This window comes from Pongo abelii, chromosome 9, assembly GCF_028885655.2.
Source record: "Pongo abelii isolate AG06213 chromosome 9, NHGRI_mPonAbe1-v2.0_pri, whole genome shotgun sequence".
NCBI lineage: Eukaryota > Metazoa > Chordata > Mammalia > Primates > Hominidae > Pongo > Pongo abelii.
In genome coordinates, this window is record NC_071994.2 from 68,999,776 (window position 1) to 69,022,500 (window position 22,725).

Below are 22,725 nucleotides of genomic sequence, written 5' to 3' on the forward strand. Positions count from 1 at the left end.
AATGAGTACCCTAAAGATAGGGCAGGGGATGATTAGATTCTCATAGGAAGTTTGCAACCTAGATCCCTCACATGCACAGTTCACAATAGGGTTCGAGCTCCCGTGAGACTCTAATGCCACGCTGATCTGACAGGAGGCAGAGCTCACTGGCAGTAATGCTCACTGGCTCACTGCTCACCTCCTGCTGTGCGGCCTGGTTCCTAACAGACCACAGACTGGTACTGGACCGTGGCCTAGGGGTTGGGGACCTCTGCCCTAAGAGTCAGGGTGGTGGATACCTCTTCCTAGGGAGCAGGAAGAGAATACAACTGGAAAGGGATATACATAAGGTTTTGAGATCCTGGAAATGTATTGATTTTTGTTGTTGTTGTTGTTGAGACAGTGTCTTGCTCTGTCGCCCAGGCTGGAGTGCAGTGGCATGATCTCGGCTCACTTCAAGCTCCGCCTCCCGGGTTCATGCCATTCTCCTGCCTCAGCCTCCCAAGTAGCTGGGGCTACAGGCGCCTGCCACCACACCCGGCTAGTTTTTTTTTTTTTTGTATTTTTAGTATAGACGGGGTTTCACTGTGTTAGCCAGGATGGTCTCGATCTCCTGACCTCGTGACCCGCCCGTCTCAGCCTCCCAAAGTGCTGGGATTACAGGCATGAGCCACTGCACCCGGCCGAAATGTACTGTTTTTTAATCTAGGTGACAGTTACATAGATGTTTATGGTATATTTCTTTAAATTCTGTGTATTAAGCATATTCTTTAATACATATTATATAGTTCACTACAATAAAGAAAATAAGTGAGGTGTTTTGGACACAAATTTTATTGTTTTATAACTTTATTGCACTGAAGTCATAGAATCTGTCACTAATATATCAAATTTTTATTATCTGTTAACGCTTCCTTTGTGTCCTATTATATAGTCAGTTTTTATTTATTTATTTATCTATTTATTTTGAGATGAAGTCTCACTCTGTTGCCCAGACTGGAGTACAGTGGCACGATCTTGGCTCATTGCAACCTCTGTCTCCCGTGTTCAAGAGATTCTCCTGCCTCAGCCTCCCAAGTAACTGGGATTACAGGCCCCTGCCACCATGGCCATCAAATTTTTTTTTTTTTTTTTTTTTTAGACAGAGTCTTGCTCTTGTTGCCCAGACTGGAGTGCAGTGGTGCTATCTTGGCTCACTGCAACCTCCGCCTCCTGGGTTCAAGCGATTCTCCTGCCTCAGCCTCCGGAGTAGCTGGGATTACAGGCACGCACCACCATTCTCAACTAATTTTGTATTTTTAGTAGAGACCAGGTTTCTCCATGTTGCCCAGGCTGGTCTCAAACTCCTGACCTCAGGTGATCCGCCCACCTCAGCCTCCCAAAGTGCTGGGATTACAGGCGTGAGCCACCACACCTGGCAAGTTTTTAAATATTCCACTTGAAAACAAAGTGTACTCTTTAATTATTGGAAACAGAGTTTTATATATGTACGTCAAACAAATGTTAATTGTGTTGTTCAATCATATTCAACTCTATATGTTCTTATTAATTTTATCTGTTTCATCAATTTCTGGAAGAGGAGTGTTAAAATTTCTCATTACAAATGTAGGTTTGTCAATTTTTCCCACAAGTCTGTCAATTTTGCTATGTATTTTGCTTAATATCCTCTGTCAATTTTCCCTGATAATTCTGTCATCTTTAAGGAGGTTATAGTATTATGAGCAATCAGGTTCAGCATCACTACAGATTTCTATTCAATTGTTCTTCTTGTCAGTAAACAGTCACCCTCTTTAAATCTCAAGTTTTTTAAAACCATGAAATCTCTTCTGGTTGCTATTAATGTCACTACATCTCATTTCCTTTGGTTAGTATTTATGATCTTTCCCTATCCTTCTACTTTTAAGCTTTTTGTATAATTATGTTTTAGCTATTAGGTCTGTTATGAACAACTTATAACTGGATTTTAAAAATCTCATCTGGGAATATCTCCGAACAAATGTGTCTAAGTCATTTAAATTTATTGTGATTACTGATAAAATTGGAGTTTTTAATACCACCTTTTAAAATTTTTATCATGTATTTTTCTGTTTCTTCCACTTTCCTACATTCAGCTGGATTTATTGGGTTCTTTTATTACCTTTTTTCTTCTCTCTACAGCTTTGGGTGTTATAACCTTTTTAAAAGTCTAATTTAATCAATATCTTTATTCGCCTCCTATAATACAAAGATCTTTAAATGTTTTAACTCCAATCCTCCTTCCCATCTTCTTGCTATCATTATAAAACATTCTAGGCTGGGCGAGGTGGCGCACTCCTGTAATCCCAGCACTTTGGGAGGCCAAGGTGGGTGGATCACGTGAGGTCAGGAGTTCAAGACCAGCCTGACCAATATGATGAAACCTGTCTCAACTAAAAATACAAAAATTAGCTAGGCATGGTGGCATGCACCTGTAATTCCAGTTACTTGGAAGGCTGAGACAACAGAATTGCTTGAACATGGGAGCCAGATGTTGCAGTGAGCTGAGGTTGCACCACTGCACTCCAGCCTGGGCAACAGAGTGAGACTCCATCTCAAAAAAATAATAATAAATTCAAAATAAATTAATAAATTAATAAATTAAATATTTCTGCTTTACACTGCTTTTAACTCTTTCAAAAAATGTCTTTTTTGTAGTCAGTGCTTATTTAGATTAATGAAATGTGTTTTCTAATTTATTTGTTCATCATTCCTTTTGGTTTCAATTTCCTTCTTAGTAAGGTACACTCCTTGTCTTTTAATTTACACAGAACTGTGAATAGTAAACTCTCTGGATTTTTCTCATGTTTATCTTGCCTTTTCTTCCAATAAATTATAAATTACCTGTTATTTTCTTTTGGTACTTCACAGATGTTATTCCACTGTCTTCTGGAATCAATTTTGCTGCTGAGAAGTCTGCTGCCAGCTTGCTTTTTTGGCATTCTGCTGCCCCTAGTTGCTTTTGTCTTTTATTTGATGTTTTGAAGTTTTCTCATAATGTATGTACTATGAATTTATTTTCTTTATCCCTCTCATGATTTAAGAGATTTAATCAATTTGAAGACTCAACTCTTTCTTCAGTTATGGAAAATTCTTAGGCATTTTCTCTTCTAATATGCCTTCTCCCATTCTTTCTTCTCTCTTCTTTTGAAACTAGTATCAGAAATATTTGAACCATCTTATTTCTGCTGATTCTTCCTTGTGGTGTCTTATTTCCTTGTGTCATTTGTAAATTTTTATTGAGCTTGTTTTTAGCAGGGGTTGTGCTTTTATTAGAGTCCCATGTGTTATAGTTGTCAAAATATTCCTTCTGAGCAGTTTCATGATTGCTGTTGCTGGGTTCCCTAGACCAATTCTTATTCTCTCAGCTTGTGGACCCTCTCACACAGGTAGTATACATTCGAATTTTATATCTACTTCTGTCCCATTCCCAAGGTTTCCGTTTCTTATGGACTATTTATTTTATTTATTTATTTATTTATTTATTTATTTATTTATTTTTGAGATGGAGTTTCGCTCTTGTTGCCCAGGCTGGAGTGCAATGGCGCAATCTCAGTTCACTGAAACCTCCGCCTCCCAGGTTCAAGTGATTCTCCTGCCTCAGCCTCTTGAGTAGCTGGGATTACAGGCATGCACCACCACGCCTGGCTATTTTGGTTTTTTTTTTTTTGGTGGAGATGGGGGTTCTCCATATTGGTCAGGCTGGTCTCGAACTCTTGACCTCAGGTGATCCACCCACCTCAGCCTCCCAAAGTGCTGGGATTACAGGTGTGAGCCACCACACCTGGCCTCTCATGGACTTTTTCCCCATTCATTGCTGCAGACATACAATACACTTTCCTGTTGCCTCCTGAGCTTGTGGGTTTAGTTTTTCTATTTCCATTTTTTTTTTTTTTAAAGAAAATAGATGACAGCCTTCAGTGCTTCCAGCCACATACAAAAGACTTAGTTCCAGCTCTGTGTCTTTCATGGGCAAGAGGCTAAATCTCCAGTCCCTGCTTGGGTGTTAAATACCAAGCCAGCAGCCCCTGTGCCATATATTTGTGTTTGAATTCTCTTACCACCACCACCAGCAGCATGGGATCCTACAGCATCTTTCTTGATTGCCATCTGAGTAATAAATATACTCTTTTTCTGATCCTGGAGATTTCCTTTTCTTGTTTTCATGTGGTGCTATATTGGACATCCCCATCCATTTCATTATCTTTGTTTAGAGGTTTAGTTTACACTATAGAAGTTAGTTTCTCTAAAAAAAAAAAAAAAAAAAAAGCTTCTTTTAAGCATAAAAAATATAGGTATTATTTTTATAGTCAAGATTTAATTGAATTTACCAACATGTTTTTTATCATTTCCTGTGGTCATCCATGGTTTCTTGCAATCCATTTGCTTTTCCTTTGTGTCTACTTTTTACTACAGGGACATCTTTATGTCAATGAGGGGCAATGGGGGTGTATTCACTTAGTCTTTGCATGTCTATAAGGGCTTTTATTTTGCTTGCACTTTTGGATAATAGATTAGCAGGGTATAAAATTCTAGATTGATTATTATTTTTCCTCAGCACCTTGAAGATATTATTTCATTTTCTTCTGGCATCTACTGCTGGTGAAGATAACCCTGTGTATTGGTCTTTGTGGTTTGTTTGTTTTTTTTTGCGACCTGTCTCTTCCTTCTGGTAGCTTTTTAAATGGCTTTTTAAATTCTTGAAGTTCTGAAGTTGCACTATAATGTTTCTAGATGTGGATCTATTTGAAGTTGTCTCACCCACTACAGAGTATAATTTTGAATATAAAAACTTACATCTTGATTCAATTTTCAATAATTCTTGACAATTATCTCTTTATATATTGCTTCTCTACTATTTCTTTCATTTTCTTCTTATGAAACTTTTATTAGATGCCTGTTGGCACTCTTCAATGTAACTTCCATGGTTTTCAATTGCATGCATGTGTGTGTGTATGTGTGTATAACTCTGTCTCTTTGTGATGCAATTTGGGTGAATTTCTCCAATAGTAGTTTTCAATTCAATTCTCTGTTTCTCTCTTTAAGTGTGCCCAGTCTGGAGTTTATTTCCTCTATTGAACATTTAATTTCAATAATTGTATCTTTCCTCTCCCAGATTTTTAATTGATTCTTTTTCATAACACTTGATATTTATGCCTGTTTTTATTTTGTAACTTTCTTGTTTTCTTTTAATGAGTCTTTTACCTTTATCTCTTTGACCAATTAAACATGCCCAATGTCACTGTCAGACTCTTCAGTCATATTAATTTTATCTAGAGTGCATTTCTGTTGGGATTGTTGATTTTTTTCTTTGCAATAAATCCCTTTATATATACTTGGAATATTGATTTTGTAGGCTCATTTTAAGTGAGGATTTTCTCCCTTTCTTTTTCCTTCTTCCTCCTTTGTCTTTTCCTTCTCCTTTCTTCTTCTCTCTCCCCTCTCTGTTTTCACCTATTCCCATCCCAAACCAGGTCTTACATAGTAGCTTGCCGTTCCTTTCCCTTGGATGTAGTGGGGGATGTCACACTTATAGTCACAGTCACAGAGTCAGCAGGCAGCTAGCCTTTGTTCCTGACCACAGAGTTGCATCTTTACTCCTCCCACCCTTTAGGAGCACCCCGTCTCCTCTAACCTACTGGGATTGGACTGTCGACCTCATTGTTTGATGCTAGACCCAGAGCCCAGCAAACTTATGGCCTTGGTTCCATTTATCATTTTAAATTTCTATTCCATTTCTGGTTCATGGAGATATTAATCTTATTTTTGAACATGGCTATGAACTTTGGTGTTCTCTTTAAATAATTTACTGTCATTGTTTCTTGTATAGACCAGACCAGGTGATCAAAGTGTGAACCAACTATACCATCCTAAAGTTGAAAATTCCCTTATTTCTGTTCAGAAAAGGTGGATCAGGAATGTGATGGGCCTAATTTGTGTCACCGGGTCCAGGGTGTGCAGTGGAAAGACTAATTCATCTTGGGCTGAGTGCTTACCTTGTTGTGGAGGAGGTGCCAGGGCACCTAGGCTGATAGCCTCATCATGGCCACATGGGGCAGAAAAGTGTTTCCAAAGGAAAGGAGGAATAGTTCACCAAAGATAGGAGATAGGATCATGTGCTGAGCAGAACACACTCATGGCGGCCACAGTCAATGCCCAGAGCCCTTCTCCTAGTCTGGAGCTCCTGGAAAGCTAAGACTTACCTTCATATTTGCATGTCAACACTTTGAGTGCCTGAGGAGGGCTGAGTGCACAGCAGGAGCTCAGCCAGATAGATAGGCGAATACATGAGTGCACCACAGGAGAGAACCAACCTGGAAATGCCCCCTTCCCCTAGCTTTTCTCCAAGGACAACAGAGGCTGAGAAGCAGGGCAGTAGGCATGGTCAGTAAATAAAGGTCCTTCAATTGAGATATTTTCTTTTCCTCAAGCCCCAGAGATATGTAAGTAGACAAAGAGGCCAGGGGTTCCAAAACATAGGCAAGAGGGGCCTGGAGCTGAGCTCAGAGCTCAGGTGCCATCTTGTCTTCACGTAGGAACAAGCACTTGTTTAAGCCCTGGTTTGAATAACCAGCCCAGAGTCATGGGATGCTGAGCAGGTGGGCAGGAGCTCTGGTGGCAGGGCAAGTGGGCCATAGATCCTGGAGAGCCAAGACACAGACCCCTGGCACCCACACCAGGGTTCTTGGTCGGGGGGAGGTTACAGGAGATTGGTGGGCTCCCAGGCAGGGCTCTGGGGTCAGCTTCTACCCTGTACCCCCAGTCTCCCATTTCCAGGCCTGCTCAGCACTACCACTGCTGCTGTCTCAGTTAATGGCATCTTTCATTTCATTTAGAGCTTGATTTGTTTACAAACTAATAAATATGATTTATAAAATGTGCCCATGGTTTGCTAATTACTGCACATATGGCGTTTTCATTTTGTAAAACTGGCATTTGCATTCTTTGTAGATTATGACTTTGTGTCCCCAGTGCTAATTAGTCTGATTAGGCAGATAACTTCTCTGTTACTAGGCTGAGAGGCTGAAGGCTGGGGCACTGGGGGCAAAGGGGCTGGGGGTATGGCCAGCTTTGTGGGGAGGATCCAGGGAGGCCCCAGGACTTTGCTGAGGACCCTGGAATGTCAAGCAGCCCATTTTGTGTCCTTCCCCAAATCCAATTATGCACAGTTCATTAGTGCAAATTTCTTAATCAGGCCTAATCTTCCCACTGAATGCACAATTTCTGAATTGTCACAGAGCTAGGTCAGCTTGCAGGGGATCAAGGGGCTGGTCGGGCCTTTGGCAGGAGAGCAATGAGACAGCAGGCTACCAGGCCCTCCTTGGTGGGCCAGCAAGGAGGGTGCATGGTGCCAGGCTTGTCCACAACCCAAGACCTTGGATGGCCAAAGGGGATCCCCAGGCCTCTAGACCAAATTATGAGCTTCAGATGGGAGGTCCCTCAAGTGTTCTATTCCACAGGATCTGTCTTCAAGCCCCAGGACAGCCTAGAGATAATGCTTCTAGCTCCAGTGGAGGAGCAGTGGAAGGCTGAGAACCAGGCTCCAACCCCATGGGAGTGGGTCCCAGCAGAGCCACCTGCCTTTAAATGGGCCTAGATCAGGAGCAAACACAGCTATATCTAGGAATGAAGCCCTCTTTAGTTTTCTGGGATGTGTAACCCCTGAGTTTCTGTAAAATTAAAAGGAGGAGAGAGATAGCCCCCTACAAATGACTGGTATTGAATCTCCTGCCATCTTGGTGAGCTTGGCCAGTGCCAGATTTAATCTGTGTTAGACAAATAAGAAAACATGTCATTGCCTGAATCTGAAGTAACATAGAGCAATTTGTACCTACTTCATTACCTCTAAGGGAAATGATATCCCCAAAGCATTTAGTGTAAAGCGCAGCACATGTCTTTGGAGTATTCTTCCCAGAGATAGTTATATTTTAAGCACATTGATGAATGTGCAATGGTGGAATTGCATTGGATATGCAGTGGAATCAAGGTTAATGGGCTTTGGATGAGGCCACACCAAGGTTTCCTAAACTCTGAGGGCACCCAACAGAGGCAGTCCTTGGGCCCCAGCCTCCCTCCCCCTTGACCTCCTCAACCAAACATATTGAAGGCACCTGACCACACATCATCCAATCTCCTTTCTCTGTTCAAGTGCCCTCTCCTCTTCTCATGGGCTGGCTCCTTCACACCTGCTAAGGCTCAGGAGGCCTTCACCCCTAGCTGGATAAGTGACTCTGTGCTCCCTTGGTTCCCTGTGCTTTTCCTGTCACAACACTTAACACACTGGTTTGCAGTGACTATGTCTTCTCAAGTCCACGAGCGACTTGAGGGCAGAACTGTGGTTTCCTTACTCTCTGCTGCAACCCACATAGCTGACCTTGCTGGGTGGATGGAAGGATGGATGCATGGATGGATGGATCTCTATGGGTTCATCTCCTCCTGCCTTTCTCCCTGCTTGGTCCTGGGATTTGAGAGGGCCCTTGCAGGAGAGGGATGGGATGGAGTTAGGGTGGCAACATTCACATGGGCTCTACTCCTTTGTCTCTTTGAGCAGGGTGGGGTCGGAGGCCTCACAGTCTCAGGCCCACCTGGGGCCAGGTTGGCCTTGTTCATGGAGTCAGGAACCAAGGAGGAGCCTCAGGACTGCTTATTGGTCCGGGGAGTTCTAGAGGTAGAGTCCTGATCTTGGAAGGCGAAGATGTCAGCTCTGGTCCTGGTCGACCTTGGAAGAGTTCATTTCCCTGTCTGAGCTTTGATTTTCTCCTTTGAACAACTGGGATCAAATAGCCACCCAGGCTTCCTCCCTGGCCAATACGATGATTCAAGGAAGTAGCTGTTGACAGGAAGGGGCAGTGCGTTTGTGAGTGTGCATGCATTAATGAATGTGGGTGCATATGTGCAGGGGAAGGAAGTGAGTGCCGAGCCGCCCTGGCAAGGCCAGCCCAGGCGGTGGCCTTTAGGAGAGCTGCTTTGCTTTTCAGTCAGGCACTTCCTCTGGACTCTGAGGGGTGGGCCTGAGCCTCTCCCCCATCTGTAAGAGGATTGCCTTGCCCCATCCATTTGAACTTCATAACCAGCATCCCGGTGTGGGGATATGCTTCTTTCTCTTTCTTCAGAAATCTTAATGCATTCTGCCTTAAAATTGTTTTGAAGTAATAAAGAGATTTTCACAGGCAACAAACGAGTCTCTGGACAGACTTAATCTGAGGCCAAAAGCCAGCGACGGGGATTTACCTCCCATAATGGCTCCTTTCAAGTGAGACAAAGAGGAAGCCCAATTTCCACTCCTCCCCAGGAGGAGGAGCAGGAGAGGGCACCCCAGAAACCCCTGTTCTGGGCCCAGAAGCCTTGTTCATGAATGAAACTCAGCCAGCAGCTCCACAAGCGCGCCTTCAACCAGCTGCTGGGACCACCTTGGTCCCGGCGCTGTAACACCCACTGCTTCTGTGGTGGCCTTGGCTCCAGTGCCCTGATCTGTTCTGATCCTGGCTGCACAGCCACCATCACACCTGGGGAGGGACATTAAAGCTGAAAATCACAGAGCAGGTGTTAAGGGGGCAGGGCAGAGGGCCAGAAACCACAGCCCAGCATAGACCTTCTCCCAGCTCCCAGATCTACACACACCTCTCCCTGGACACCTCCCCTTGGATGTCCCAGAGGTGCGGCCAATTCACTGTACCCACACCTGGACTCCTCAGACCTGCCCTAGCTCCTGTGATCCCCTTGTGATCATCACAAGGGCATCACCCCCTTCCTGACCAGAGGGCATAGCCAGCTGGCATCTGGAAGGTGGGATTGGGGAGGCTCACACCCCCAGAGACTTTGTGGCCTCAGCGAAGGGCCGGTGGGTGAGCTCCACCTCAACAGAAGTCACCGTCCACCCTCAGCTGGGGACCAGGTGGATTGGCACCTTTACCACAGCACATTCTAGGAAATAAAAGGATGAAGGGTCCACAGACAACCCCTAGGAGACCCAATTTCCTTCTCCCCTTATTCCCTTCAAGGTCTTCCCAGGTGACTGAAACAGTCTTTCATGATTCTGGTGCACTTAGTGCACCAAAGTTACTTTTTTTTTTGAGATAGAGTCTCACTCTGTTGCCCAGGCTTTTGTGTAGTGGTGCGATCTTGGCTCACTGCAACCTCTGCCTCCTGGGTTCAAGTGATTCTCCTGCCTCAGCCTTCTGAGTAGGTGGGATTACAGGCGCTTGCCACCACACCCAGCTAATTTTTGTATTTTTAGTAGAGACAGGCCAGGCTGGTCTCGAACTCCTGGCCTCAAGTGATCTGCCCCCCTCGGCCTCCCAAAGTGCTGGGATCACAGGCATGAGCCACCGCGCCTGGCCTGCCAAAGTTACTTGGTGTGTCGTCCACTTTGGCCTTCTCTTCTTTAGATTAGGAAGAATGGATGGGGGTGATAATGCACACTTTTATACCAGTACCCACATATCTACCTATACTTACCACACGATGTATGCCCTGAATATGTGCACAGGTGATAACACAGCACCTCCAAACATTTGTGGATATCCAGGCACACACGTAGCTGAGCAATTGTACATCCACATGTGCACACAGAGGTAGACCCTCCTGTGCTTGGCTTGGAGTCTCACTTTGCAGCCTAGGGGTAAAAGAGCATGTTGCGGGCCAAGAGTACACAATACTCCCAAATTTCTAGATAAAGCCTCAAGAGGAAAGGAAACAGATAAAAGGAAGTGATGGCACCTCTTTCATGGGCTGGGGCCAGGAGGCCCCGTGGCCTCTGTTGGCTGCACATATGTGAGTCACGGGACATGTGCTGCTCTGGGGGTTGGTCAGAGCTCCTGCTGTGGGAAGCAGAGGGGCTCCCGGCCCAGAGATGCACTGAAGGCATCTTTCATGTCTCAGGACACTTCTCAAGCCTTTAGAGACAGCTATTAAATTGTGGGGAAAGGACTCACTGGATTGGACCTGAGTGTTGTTTCAAAGACCGCTGTTTTCAGGCTGTGTGACCTTCAGCGAGTCACTTAACTTCTCTGGGCTTCAGTTTCATCATCTGTAAGAGGGGGATGAAGACACCTACCTGTCTACCTCCAAAGATGAGGTAATCAATGACAGTGAAAGTTCTTCAAAGCTGCAAAGCCTCGTATAAATTTGAGGGGTTATTAATATGTTCTGCTTCCAAAGCTGGCCTTCCCTCAGGAGACAATGCGGTGTTTTTGAACATGGAGTGAATTTCCCAAACTGTGCCCTCCCCCTCTCCAGTATTTCTGCCTTGGGTTGTCAAAAATGGTAATCTTCTCTCAGGCCTGAAATTATGAGCCTGCTTTATTGGTCAAAGGCCATAATAATTTGAGCTCTTATTTTATAAACTCATTTCTGCACAGTGATATCCTGATAGGAGCAGGAATAATAAATCACAAACATGTCCCCCAAGATTGCATTGTAAATGTCAAACTAGACAGGAAATTGTAATTAAAGAAAGGAAATTGCTACAAAGAAGCACTTGATTTTAAAATGAGCCAAGCATAGAATTTTCTAAGCATTTAATTATAGTCCAATTTCAACTGACTTGGCTTTTGCAGTCATATTTCTTATTATAACTCTTCTACATAATAACCAAATCTCCCTGCTCACATAGGTCTGGCCTGTCAGAGGGTAAGGACACTGGGTAAGTACAGGGATTAGGAACTTTATAGGGGCAGTAATCATGGTAGAGGCTCAGGTGATGGACACAGGTGTTGGGATTTTAAATCAACCGCAGTCGAATTTCCAGCCAACAGGGAGAATAACCTAACACCTGTGTGGAAGCAGATTTGTCCTGACTTCAGCTCAATGAGAAATTCACTCAGGTATTTGCTTCTGGGGAGAAGAGAGGCCCAGGCTTCCATGTTCTGTTCCTTAGACCCTCAAATATGCATAGGAATAGCCCTCACCCAGTTCACCCTACTGCAGGTCACGCTTTGCCTGGGCTGTAACTTGGGGGCACAGGGCAACATCCCCACCTTGCAGCACCTACATGCTGGGCAGTTTAGTTGTGTATTCAACAAGCTGTTCAGCATCCAGAGGCTTTGGAGACAGAAATAGAGTGGTTAAGCCTGTAGAATGTGGTGCCAGACAAGCTGAGTTCAAATTCTAGCTCTGCCACTTGCTGCTGTGAATTGGGCTAAGTCACATAACCTCACGAGCCTCAATTTGTACATTTTTTAAATGGAGATAATGACAATCTTCATCTCATACATGAATTAGTAAGTTGCTTGTGTGTGGCTGATACTCATAAATGGAAAAATGAAAGTGATTATAATGGTTATTATGCCCTGAGTCTGTATTGTGTCCAAAGAGGAAGATGGGGAAATTGATGGGCTATCTCGAGTGATGCAGGTGACATAACTAGATGGGGCTGAGCCAGTACAATTAGTGCTGGTTTTGGGAAGTGGGGTGGTGAGGGGTGGCCAGGGGGCACTATGTTGCTACCCACATGATGAGGAGTGATCATACCACATCAAAAATATCTTACTGGTCGAGGGATGATCCCCAAAGTACCCTGCACACTGGGTCTTCTTGCCTCTCCATCAAGTATATAGGGCCCAGAAACTCGTTAGCTAGGGTTCAAGTCCTAGTCCAGGTAGGAGATTGCTCCCGGCTGCTTCCCCATGCTCTGCTGCAGGCTTAGCCTCTCCCACAGAAGGGGGCAGAAGGACTCAGAAACAGATGATCCTTCTTCCTAGAATCTTCCTTTTTTTTTTTTTTTTTTCAAGACAATGCAGTGAGGTTGTATGCAGCAGGGCAGGTAAATTCTGACATCAGTGGAACAGGGCTGGTGTCTAAACCCTGCTGCTGTCTCAACGGAGACATTGCCCAAGGAAGCACTGTGGATGGGGTCCAGCAGGTCTGAGTGTTGTGCTGATTTTGCATCATATGGGCACCAGGGAGTGCTATTTACACAGACCACAATATAAATGCCCCCTCTTTGAATTGTGCAGCATACAACCTCCACAACTAAACATGGTGAACTTGGACTCTGGGCCCAGAGCTAAATTGGAGCTAGACTGATGGAGGTGGGAACAGGTTGGAGATGGGTGCATAACAGTTTGAAGATCAGGACTTGAAGTGAAGAGTTGACAGTCCTGGGAGTGGAAGCAGAAGCCAAGGGAGCGAAGTCCCAGAGAACTGCGAAGGTGAGTCTGGAACCACAGGTGCAGGGAACGGGAGCTGATGTCCTCTTCCCTGGGTACCTCTGCTACATGAGATTTGGTTCATTCCTGTCTCCAGAGCATCAAGGGAGTGTGCCTTCTGAGAGAAAGCATTGAATGGAGCACCTACCTGCCCCCCGTCAGAACATCCCCATCTCAACTGGTGGTGAGTCAAATGCAGGGATCACAGTGCATGGGGAGACAGTGCGTGTGTGGCTGGTAGCATAGGACCGGGTCACTGAGCTGGGACCATCCTAGGGGAATGCTTCTCGGCAGAGTGCCATTGGACAGGTCACAGAGAGAGCGTGTTGGAGTCTCACATGCGCCAGTGGGGAAAGGCATTCCAAGGAGGCAGAGCAACCTGGGCAAAGGTAGAGAAGTGTGAAGATACTTTTATTCATTCAAAAGATATTTATTGTGACTACCATGTCTCAGGCACTGTTCTGAGCAGAAGGAATCTTTGAATGAACAAAACAGACAAAAATCCTTGTCCTCCTAAAGTTTCCATTCTCTTCCATGGGAAGAGAAAGATAACAAATTCCACAATAAACAAATTGTATAATATGTCAGAAGGTGATAAGTGCCATGTGAAAAATTAAGCAGGGAAGGGAAATAGGGAGTTCAGGGCAGGAGTTCCAATTTTACATTTTAAATACAGACCTTCTTGGGAAGTCAATATTTGAGCCAAGACTTGAAAGAGGCAGAGGAGCAAGGCAAGCGGACATACAGAAGAGAATCCCAGGCAGAAGGAATTGGAAGTACAAAGGCCCTGAGGTCTGGCATGTTCAAGGGACAGCCATGAAGCCGCTATGGAGAGAGGAGGGGGAAGTAGTGGGAGAGGAGGGCAGAGAAGTGAAAGGAACCAGGTTACACAGGGCCTTGCAGGTGATTGTAAGGACTCAAACATGATCAGGCTCTTTCTGACGTCACTGTTGAGAGCAGGGTGAAAGAGGTCAACGGTGGAAGTGGAGGGGGTCTGGATTCAAACCCCCACTTGGCTACCTACTGGCCGTGTAACCTTGGACTATTACTTAAGTTCTCAGGATCTGTTTTTCGAATGTAACCCAGGGATTGATAAGAGTGTCAACTTCATAGGATTGTGGCTAGGTTCAAAATAGTGCATTCACCTACAATAGTCATACACTTGCTGCAAGTGCCTGGCTTGTGGCAAGCACTACATGAGTGTTAGCCACTACTGTTTTTAAAAAAGGAGAGACAGGTCAGACCTCCTGGTCCAAAGCTCATCGAGGCTGGCATTGGGAGGAGGGGATACAGAGGGCGGCCCTGAGGCTGGGAGAGTGGCTTTTGCAGTAACCCAGGAGAGAGATGAAGGTGACTGGACTGAGGGGTCGGGGTAAGAGGCAGGGGTGGAGAGAACTGGGAGGATTTGAGAGAAATGTGTGAGGTGACTATGGTTAACAGTCAGATGGGGGAGGTTGAGGGAGAGGTGGAGAAATGAGATCAGGCCCTCTTTGCGAGGAACACGGGTTCCAGCAGCTGCCTTCTCATCATCACTCTCCCTTCTGCCCTCAGGGTGTTCTTCTCAGGCAGGTCCTTCCTTCCCCTGCCCGGAGGACCCCCTACAGGTTCAAGTCCACACTCCTCTGTTCGGGAGTCAAGGCCTCTCTCACTCTGACCCTGGCCAGCTTCATCTCTTGCTGTTCTCTCTCTCTCTCTTCTTTTTTGAGACAAGGTCTCACTCTGTCGCTCAGGCTGAAGTGCAGTGGCGCGATCTCGGCTCACTGCTACCTCTGCCTCCCAGGTTAAAGTGATTCTCCCACCTCAGCCTCTCAAGTAGCTGGGATTACAGGCGCCCTCCACCACGCCTGGCTACCTTTTGTATTTTTAGTAGAGATGGGGTGTTTACCATGTTGGCCAGGCTGGTCTCGAAATCCTGATCTCAAGTGATCCACCCGTCTTGGTCTCCCAAAGTGCTGGGATTACGGGCATGAACCACCGCACCTCCCCTCTCACCGTGCTCTTCAAGACCTCTGTGTTCCACCCCTGGAGGCCCTGCCTCCTTCTGTTGGGCCCTTCCCTCCATTCCAGGCTGCCCAACCCCTCACCCCACCCCTAATCTCCAGGGTCAGCCCCCCAGGACCCAGGTCTCTTGGCAGCAATGTGGGGATGTCTCTCGGTGGCCAAAACCCCCATTGGGGGCGGGGATTAGTTGGCATTCCTGCCTCAGTTCCTGAGGTTCCTTGCAAAGGGCTCTCTGGCCGGTTCTTCCCCACGTGTGATTGGCTCTGCCTGGTCACTGTGTCCTTGGTGGCTGCATCCTGGAGGGAGCCTGCCCTCTTCCCCTAGGGGCTAACATCTGGGACCACCCAGGTCCCATCTGTAAAGGAGTCAGGTGTGTGCTCAGGACTGCTAGGGTCCCATACTTTGTGACCCTTTGGTCAGAAGACACCAAAGGCTTCCTCTATGAAGCCTTCAGGAAAGGACGCCAATTCCCAGTTAAGAAGACATGTTGGTGGAGGAACTCTAGGCACTCAGGAAAGGGGCGGCACCCCTGAACCCGGCCTGCCCCAGGGCCCTCGGAAGCAGTCTTCCCTGAGAGAGGGAGGGCCTCCAGCTTCCAGGTTGTACAGTCACACCGGGGCTTCATCTCATTCTGGCCAAGACTCAAGACCACATCCATATTGCTTGCCCTGGCCTCCAAGGCCCCTACCATCCCCACTGCTGCCCAGAGTGAACTCTGCAGCCTGGCCATGCCCAGCCCTCCTCTTGACCCTGTGGGCTCACCTCCCTGCCTTGCCCACACCAGTTTCTGCCTTCCTGGCCAGCTCCTACAGCCCTCCTCTGGGAGCAGGTCTCCCTGGCCTCCTCCACCATCCCTTTGCTCCTACCCTCCCGCACCCCCACCAGCCATCACTGAATGCTTTTACTGCAGAGAAAGCCTCAGGCTCCAAACCTCAGCCCTGCCTGCCTGAGGTCTTCCACAGGTTCCTATCAGGCCTCCTCCAGGCCACCTGCCCTCCGGAAACAGGGGCCACCTGCCTTTTCCTTCGTTGTGTCCCCTCCTGGGACCAACCTCTGTGAGGTTGGTGTCTGACCCACATTCACTGAAAGGAAGAAAGAGCAATTGTTCTCCTGAGGCCTCATGCCCGGAGTCAAGGCCTGACTTGGGGCAACCAACCCAGTGAGTGCCTTGGGCAACAGAAGCTGGTGATAGGGAATTTAGAGGGTCCAGAGGAGGCCCCTCGCGGTAGGCAAACAGGACCTTCGGCAAGAGGCCCAAGCCACATCTAAGGGAAAAGCAGAGTCCATTAAGTCCATTAACTGTAACACCGAAATCAATGTTGCAGCCACCAGAAGTAATTAGCGTAATTCACATTTCAGATCAGGAGATTTTTGAAAACCAAGTTTAATTACATTGAAAAATGACAACTTCATTTTCCCTCCCTGGATAGGTTCCCCTGATGTTCCCCACACTTTCATTAAAAAGAGGACTGGTCACAGGTGTGTGGGTTATTTTTTAATGCCATTAAGCAAAAGAAGTACTTTGGCTATTTCAGAGCTAATAAATTAGCTTGGATGCCCACAACACAGTCAAGTGTCTTTGAAATGTTCCCTTCCTTGTCTGAGGGGAGAGAGTGTGGTTTTAGGCCTGAGAGAATCCAGCTGGGGATCTCAGGCAACCAGAGTGACTCTAATAGATCATCAAACCCATTTTACAGATCGGTAAACTGGAGACTGGCCAAGGGAGGAGACCCACTTAAGGTCAGCTTGTCCTGCCCTGTGCTTGGTGCAAGGGATGCAGACATGATCCTTGCTATCCAGGAGTGGGCTATGATGAGCTCAGCACAGATGAGCTTGGGGAGTCAAGAAAGCCTGGCTAGGGGAGGTGACACAGGGTCTGAGTCTTAAAGGACCTGGGATTTAGCAGAAGAGAGCTGCCATTCTAGATGGGGGAGAGGTGAGAGCAGAGGCCCGGCAATGGGCAGGAGGCTCTGGAGTGTATCTGGGCCTGGGTAGAGGACGCCCACTGGAAGCGTGGCTGGGGGTGCCGCATCTCACCTCTCTGTGCCTTCCTAGGCAGAGACCTCACATTCACACGAGGATATTGGGATTCCCAGTAAATTAAAGATGGCAGCCAGGAAGCCAGCCTGTCCCTACCTTACCCCATCCCATCAACGTCCCTGCTACCACCCTTGCACTACCTACTACTCTAGCAGCATTCCAGCCCTAGCTCAAGCACCTGACCCTATCTCTGTCACCACCCTCAGATCGGGCCCAGTCCCAGCAACTTAGCCTCACCATCCTTATTTTCAGCTTCCCTCAGATCAAATCTTCTCTGCAGCCTCTGGCCCTTCCGACAGATGCGTGAACCTCCCCCACCGCTGACTTGGTCCCATGTGTTTGTTTAAGAGGTTGTTTAAGAGGCTGCCATGGTGCTAATTGCTGTGTTTATTCCTGCTCACCAAATGCGCCCTGCTTTGCAGCATTTGCTTGAGTGGCTGAGTGGCTCTGGATGCCTCCTGGTCCTGCTTGTTTTTCTTTTGGGTGGGGTGGGAGGTTAGGGAAAGAGAAGCATTCTCTGACCTTGATTCTCAGCACTGTCTTTCTGGGGCCATAGACCGCAAGCAGGACTGGGGCCTGTCCCCATCTCTGCCCTGTCTTTCCTCTCCAGAAAGGGGCCCTGGGCTCTGCTGTGGATCAGAAGAATGTAGGTGTGCTGCTGGGGGCTAGGGTAGCATTTCCCTCCATGGAATCGTGCCTCTGTTTTCCCAGCAGCCCCCATGGCCAGAAAAGCAAGCATTAGCTCATTGGTTGTGCAGTCTGGCCTGCCCTGTTCTCTAAGTAAAGGAACAACCTAGATGAGAATGTTGTGCTTTGCTGGATCTCAGAAGATAAGGCAATAAATGTGAGCCATCCCAGCCTCCAGGAATCCCCAAGAGGGCTGCTCAGCCAGGCAGGCCCCCAGCTCCCAGCACCCCCTGCCTTTGCCAAGCTGCTCCATTGTGAGGGCTTGCAGGCTGGGGTGGGGGGAGGCAGGGTCTTCTCATCACAGCCCCTTGCCGAAAAGCCCCAGCTCCCCTCCCCTGGGCCCTACCAGCCAGGCCAGGGTCAATGGGATTAAAGGCTCAATTCACGCCAGTCAGTTCTCTGGTAACACGATTTCATTAGAGGCAGGCAGGGAGGAGAATGGACGGAAACAGCTGGTGTATAAATTATAAAGTCTACTTTGTACTGAGTGAGCACACCTTTCCCCAGCCACATGACTAATTAATGTGGCGGGGAGTGGACTTGAAGTCAAATTGCCTTTCCCCCTCTCTCCTGGGGCTTGGTTAACAACAGGTCCCTGCAAAGCTGGGAGAAGGGAAGATTATGCAAAGCTATCATCATATGAAAATAGCGTATTAACATACTGCCTGTGAGCTGTGTCCAATCAGTTCCCTCCCAGTGGCGTGTATACGAAACAATTAGAATGGCATTTTTACCACGCTTCTTTAATACATTTTGGCATTAATATAATCAAGGAGTGGGGGCCTAGACATCTTGCAGGCGCGGTTTTCTGGAATACCCCTGGGATGTGCGGGGGTTAGTAGGATGCTGGGGGTGGGGTTGGCACGCAGGCTGGGCACCTTTGGACCAGAACCTGAGGCATTGTGCTCTGGTGAGATGCCCCAGACTCTGCCAGCCACCTACAATCTCTGTCTTCCTGGGAGCAGAGGCTTTCTTCCCCCAGAGCCGGGACCACAGAACCCCGTGACTCCTCAACTGGCAACAGCAAGAAGTTCCAGGGTCAGAATGGTTGGTAGAAATGTCAATCACATATTTTAATCCTCTGCTCAGATTGCCCAATGACTTCCCATCTCACGTCCAATAAAACACACACTCCTCGCTGGGCCATGATCTAGCCCCTGCCTACCTCCCCAGCTCCCCACATAGCCCACCACCTTCCAGCCTTCTTTCCTTTCCACACACACCCCGAGATCTTCCCTGCCTCAGGGTCTTTGTCCTTGCTCTTCCCTCTGCCTGGTATGGTTTTCTTTCTTGTCCTGTAGATCTCGGCTGTTCAGAGAGGAATTCCCTGACCAACCTGACCTAAATCAGCATCACTGTCTGCCTGGTTGTTTTGTTTCCTTCATAGGTCTTGTCACAGTAATCTCCAATTGTCTTGTATATGGATCTGTCCCTGGCATATTTGCTGCTTCCCACTGGAATGGAATCTCCTGAGGGCAGGGCCCTTGCCTGGTTTGATGCTGCTATATTCCTAGCACTCCAGCAGCAACTAGCATATAGTAGGCACTTGGTGAATATTTTTTGGATGAGTCAATGAATGAATGAAAGATCCCAATCCTGGCATCTGGAAGCTCCAGGGAAACAAGTAAGACCTGATGGGGATCCTGACTTTGCTGCCATCTCCTTTTGTGGCCTTGGGCAACCTGACTCCCTCTCTTATTCACCAAGCCTTCATCCAGCACCTGCTGGCTGTCTCATCCTGAAGAACTGGGAGAAAGAGAAACCTTCTGTAGTTCCTGCCCAGAAGGGCTCAATGCCTAATTGGAGAAACAAGTCTAGATTTGAGAAAAGATCAGCTAAGTTGGGACTTGAACATTGGTGTGCCGGGGGATGAAAAGGTGGGAGTCAAGGGCCTGGAGCCAAAGCCCCTCCCCTCAGGAGCTTCCATTCTACTGGGAAGTAGCAAATAAGCCAGGGATAAATCCATACCCAGGACATTTATTACAGATGTTGCATAACTTTAGGCTAGTTGCCAAACTTCTCTGGAGCTCAGTTTCCTCTTTTGTAAGGCAGATCACAATCAAAGCTACTCTTTGAGCTTATTGTAGCCAACTGCCCATTTCAGAGATGGGCAAACTGAGGCCCAGGAGTAGGACAAACCCTTGCCTAAGTCACAGTGTGAGTTAGTGGCCAAGCCAGGACCAAAGCCAAAACCAGAGTCCCTGTGTTTCATTGAGGTAACAGACTCCCTTCTTCCCCCTGCCACCAGCCTCCTGAACAGATCTAGTTTCTCTAGGGTTCCAGTTGGCACCTGCCCCTGACCCCACATCCCAGAGAAAGAGCCAAAAGCCCTGAGCATGCTCCTTCTCTCACAACAGATGGAGACTGTATCTGAGTGAATGCACCTCCAGGCCAGGAGCCTCCTGGGCCTGGCCATGAGACATCTGGAAAGTGGCCTGTTGCCACTCCCCAGATTTTGTATGAACAGAGTCTCAGTTCTGTGTGCAAGACCCAGCACAAACAAGGCCGGCTTGAGTCCTTCCTCCCTTATCCTGTTCAGACGGCCTAGGGAGCTCGCCTCACTGAACCCTGGTGTCCAAACTCAGTGTAGCCAGCAGGGGTTCACTGAGTATCTACTACATGCCAAGCACTGTCCTAGGGGCTGGAAATGCAAGAGGGAAAAAACAGACATGGTTCTTCCCATAGAGCTTCCATGTAGTGGACAGAGACACACACTAATACTACAACTGTAACTACTCTGAAATATTTGAGTAAAGATAAGTACTGTAATTACATAGCAAAGGAGAGGACAGTCACCACAGGGAGGGCTGGTGGATAAGGGACATGTGGACACAGACCTGGATGAAGTGATGGGTCCAGGAACAGAGTGTGGAGAGCAGGCAGTGGGAACAGAAAGCCTGGTGGCCCTGAGCTATGAGGATACTTGGCGTATTTGGGGGAGAGCCAGGAGGCCTTGTCTGTGAGAACAAAGTTAGCTAGTAGGAGAGTAGGAGGGAGACAAGGCCAGGGGGCAGGTGGAGGAGGGAGGAGGGATGGGGAAGATCGTATAAAGCCCTGGAGAGGACTTCTGGTTCCACTTTGTGAGACTCAGGAAGCCATCAAGGAATGACCTGATGAGACATATTTTTAAAAGATTACTCTGGGCAGGGTGTGGTGGCTCACGCCTGTAATCCCAGCACTTTGGAAGGCCGAGGCAGGTGGATCACTTGAGGTTAGGAGTTCGAGACCAGCCTGTCCAGCATGGTGAAACCCCATCTCTACTAAAAATACAAAAATTAGCCAGGTGCGGTGGTGGGCACCGGTAACCCCAGCTACTTGGAAGGCTGAGGCATGCGAATCGCTTGAACCTGGGAGGCAGAGGTTGCAGTGAACCGAGATCGTGCCACTGTACTCCAGCCTGGGCGATAGAGCAAGACTGTCTCAAAAATAAATAAATAAATAATAAACAAAAAATAAAAAAAAAAAGATTACTCTGGCTGCTAGGTGAAATGGTCTAGAAGATGTGAGAAGGTAGCCAGGAAACTAATGCAACAATCCAAGCAAAGGATGATGGAATCTTAGCTTAGGGCATCCACAGTAAGAAGCAACTGGATTCTGCATATATTTTGAAGGCAGGACTGATATGGTTTGCTTTTGTGTCAGACAGGCTCAAGAGATACAAGAGAAACTCTGAAGGTCCTGAGGTGACGTTCCCCTTTGGAGAGAAGAGCCTCCTTCCGGCCTGATGCAGGTGAGGCTGGCAAAGCACTTCCTTGGACATTGTCCCTTCCAGCCTCCAACCAACCCAAGAAGGGCAGGGCCATGGTGTCGGCTCTCCTAAGGCACACAGAATAAGAGGCCCCTTCAGGATGCAAACCCAAATCTGATTGAGTCCGTGCTCTCTACTAAGTTGGATTTTCCCAAGGCCTTGACCAGTTCTCCTTCCATGAACCTCTGCCCTTGTTCCCTCTGTGGTCCTCTCCTGCTCCTGCTCTGCCCTTAGTCCTGAGGGTGCTGCTTCTGGGTGGGGCTAGTGGCCTCCAACAGCTCAGGAGGATGAATGTCTAGCCTCGTTCTCCCAAGCAGAGACATTCCTACAAGGCGGGAGGGATAGCTGGGGACAGACATGCATTCCCTGCACCTCAGACATTCCTGCATCCATCAACTTGGGGTCTGAGCAGGATGCCCACAAGCCCTCACATGGCCCTTTAGTAGATTCTTCCTGGACTTCACCTCACCTAACACACTGGGAAGCAAGCAGCTCACCCCCTAGCCCAGTTCATACCCTGTGGCAACCTCAAGTTGGAGACCTATCGTAATAAATGCTGGCATTTCAATGGAGAGTGTTTCCAGAGACCAGGAACTCATATACCTCTTACACCCTAATTATCCCTGTTTCACAGAGGAGGAGACTAGGACTTAGAGGAGTGAATGACATGCCCAAGGCCGCAGAGATGAGCAGGGCTTTGAACCCAGGCTATCTGGCTTCAAGGGCCAATCCATGATGGCTGCTGATGGGACTCTCAAGGGTTGAGAGCAGACCCCCACCCATTCCCCTGAGCTGACAGGGCTCTGGCCCTATAGTCCCTCACCCACACACTGGGAGTTCCCCAGGTATAGTCACTGGGTCTTCGTCTTGGGATTCCCAGTGTCCAGCACAGGGCCTGGCCAAGGGGAATATCTATGAAGATGTTGACATCAGGTGCCTCTCTAAACACTTTGCATATGCATATTAGTTCATTTAATTCTCAAGACAACCCCAAGAGACAGATACCACAATGATCCCCATTCTGCAAATGGGGAAGATGAAGCCCAGAAAAGTTAAGTAATGCGTCCAAGGACACACAGGTCACACCACTAATAACTGGGAGAGCTG

The 22,725-nt window shown here is 47.6% G+C and overlaps 1 long non-coding RNA gene across 2 annotated transcripts in view; it reads left to right on the forward strand.

Annotated features, from left to right (window-relative positions):
* Positions 1-22,725, forward strand: part of LOC129048695 (uncharacterized) — a 32,112-nt gene that overhangs the window by 7,924 nt on the left and 1,463 nt on the right. The window contains exons 2-4 of one of the 2 annotated variants that reach the window (XR_008511240.1): positions 12,951-13,145; positions 13,240-13,326; positions 21,513-22,725. The exon at positions 21,513-22,725 is cut by the window's right edge and continues 1,463 nt beyond it. This is a non-coding gene — a long non-coding RNA (uncharacterized LOC129048695). The remainder of the gene's footprint in view (positions 1-12,950; positions 13,146-13,239; positions 13,327-21,512) is intronic. The other variant, XR_008511239.1, reaches the window with a different exon arrangement.